We start from the raw sequence: 3,294 nt of genomic DNA, 5'->3' as shown, positions 1-3,294 counted from the left end.
TGCATCATAACTGGGGAAAACACATGGTTGGGGGATAAAAACAGTTCTGACATTTGGATGCCAAAAATTTTTAGAGTTGATCTCTTTTGGCCTGGTAAGATTTTATGCATTTTTGTAGTTCCAGCCAAGTGGTCTCAGGATTACTGGATGTTTTTGCCAGCCTGGAACTCTGTGGAGTACGAAGAATGTTGTTGTATCACAGTGAAGAAGTAAATGCATAAAGACAAAGGACTTCTCCCCACAAAAGGGATGGAAATTAATTGTCATCGCGGTCTTGGGCCAGTGCTCCAAATAATGTGGGGTTATTATTTATTTAAAATTGAAATTTCTGTTTATTCATGAGAAACAGGGCCATTTTCTTCTCAGCTTTGCTTCTTCAATGCCACCTGAATAGCATTTGAAACTTATTCTAAGCTGGTCCTTTCAGTGATTCTCTCTCTCTCTCTCACATACACACACACACAGACACACATACACCCACACAGACACACACAGACACCCCCCCACAGACACACCCACATACACACAAACACACAGACACCCCCCCACAGACACACCCACATACACACAAACACACAGACACCTTCCCACAGACATACCCATATACACACACAGACACAACCACATACAGACACACACACACACAGACACACACACACACACAGACACACACACACACACACACACACACACACACACACAGTGGTACATGTCTCTGTGAGCACCCATATGTCTAGTTGGAGGCCAGAGGTCGGCATCAGGTCTCTTTTATTTTTTTTTTTTTACCAATCTCTGCCTTGTTTTTTTTTTTTGAGACGGTCTATTACTGAGCCCCCCCAGAGCTCACCTATCAACTAGACTGTTCGACCATAAAGCCCCAGGATCCTTCGTCTCCACTTCCCAAAGCTGGGATTACAAATGTGCATTGTTAAGCCTAGCCTTTACAGTTTTTTTTTTGAGAATTTCATATACGAATTCTGTATTTACATAATTATACCACTCCCTGCCCTCACTCCCTTTTAAGTTTATAAACTCTTCTACAACTATTGTCCTACACACACACACACACACACACACACACACACACACACACAAACATTCAAACTACCAAGTCCATTTACAGTTGCTTATATGTACAAGTGTTTAGGACTGGCCATTTGGAATTAGATAAACTCTTAGGGAAGGCAGAGCTTTTTTAAAAAAAGAAACATGGGTGGTAGAGATTTGAACTCAGGTCCTTAGGCTTATGTACGTAGCACTTTATCCACTGATCTCTCTCTAGACCCCTAATTCCTTAAAAAAAACAGCAATAATACAGGATTTAGAGTTATTTAGATATTAACTATATCTACTGATAAGTAAATTATATGAGGAAGTGGAAAGGGGAATGCTGGGGTCCGTTCAGGGTACAAGTGAGGAGTAGGACAGGGAGAAGGGGGAGAGGAGAGGGAGAAGGGGAGAATTCAGCCTAAGCTATGTAGGAAAATGTTATAAAGAAACCTGTTACTTTGTACGGTAGTCAAAAGGTAAAATATGTTATTATAAATAAGTAAAATGAGAAAGGTAATTCATACGAGGCTTTTGAATCCACATTTTTTAATAATAAGAAAAACACATGTAGCAGGATAATTTTAAGAGCATCCAGCAAAGGAAAGAGAGAGGGCACAAATTCCTTCCATTTCAAGTGTTTGTTCAGTATTTGCCTCGAAGCCAACACAGCTCTAGCTGGATGACAGGACAGAAAGCCCTGTTAATGATGGACTTTTCATTACCATAGGTATGCTTTTGCAGTTTTCCTAGATTTCTGCTCCAGGGTCACATGGTAAGTCAATAGTAGTTATAAACCTCTCAGCGTTGTGATCAATACCCTCTGGCTGATGTAATCTAGACCTTTGCTGTGATTTACAACAAAGGACAGTTTGGGCAGCCTCTGTTTTATTACCTTCAATTCACCAACTGAAATATTTCACTGGCTATGACTGAAGTTTTTTTTTTTTCTTCCATTTTTGTGATAGATAGGGAATTAAGATAGTCCTGAAGAAGAAGGTCAGGTTTGACGAGGGAAACCAGCAGTGGGTGTTGTTTCCTCTGAGGTACAATGTCCTCATGCCTTTCTGTGTCACAGCTTATCTGAAGTGCCAGACTGAGTCGTGTCTGTGGAGCTCCCTGAGTGTAGTCGTCTGGATGGAAGAGTGGGCATGAAGTATTCCTTAGCTTCTCAACACATGGTAGGCACTAAAACAACCCCGGACACGAGCTACTCTGCCTGAAACTGAACAGTCAGTAACAACCCACTTGAGCAAAATGAAAACATTAATAATCTCTAGGCTGTGGGGGGCCGTGACCCTATCACTGCACCTCAAGCAACAGTCCTAGAATTTTATATGAATTGTCATTTCCCATGTCTTTTGTGGATTCCAGGTCTGAAGATCAAACAAGAGAAAAAGGAAACCATCCACTGTCAGAGAGTGATAGAGCATAGCGAGAGCTTCGGAAAAACATGGCGTGTTGATGTCCTTCAGGGTCGTCCACTGGGACAGAAGTGCCACCACCTGGACACTATTTTGTCATGCTTCCCGTTTGCACATTTACTTTCTCATCGCTGTGCTCATGAATGAGGTGGAATCACAGTGTGAGATGAAGGTTTGCAGTTGAACATCTGTAAGGTCCTTTCAGATCAACTGCAGGCTACCCTTATGTGGGCTTCTATTGTCCAAGACATGATAATATCCCAATTACTCAGCAGCAGTGAAAATCAGCTGTTTTGCACACTCATTTTGAGTCCTGTGACAATCTTGTAAGTTAAGAAGGCTCAGTCTATTTGACAGCTGAGGAAGTGGGTGTAGGGAAGAGGTTCCATACATGGCTAAGCCAGAGCTTGGTCCTATCGTCCAAGAGCCTACCATTTTTGTTGTAACTGTGATGCTTCTTCAAGACATTTATGGATCTATGAAAAGCCATGGTATTATAATATTCCCCAATTAAGTACTTGCTGTCTGTCTTATCCATTGAGTTCTTTGAAGTAAGAAGGACTGTTTTACAACCTCTTACCCAACAGTACCTGACCCAGAAGCTGCCTGATAAGTATTTGTTGACCTAAGTGACAGGCAATTTCTTTGTTATCATACTACTCTTATTTTTTGAAATAAATTGGAAAGATGTCATCATCTGAACATTTGGTATATTTTTACGGGTTATATATCTCTTCATTTTTAAAAAAATTTTCATTTAGGGAAGAATAGGCTCTTCCCTAAAGGTCAAAGAGTAAATATATAATTGATGTTTGGATCATGA

The sequence above is a fragment of the Mus caroli genome, chromosome 6 (genome assembly GCF_900094665.2).
Source record: "Mus caroli chromosome 6, CAROLI_EIJ_v1.1, whole genome shotgun sequence".
NCBI classification, from domain to species: Eukaryota; Metazoa; Chordata; class Mammalia; order Rodentia; family Muridae; genus Mus; species Mus caroli.
The sequence above is the reverse complement of the archived record's forward strand: the minus strand, read 5'-3'. Positions refer to the sequence as shown.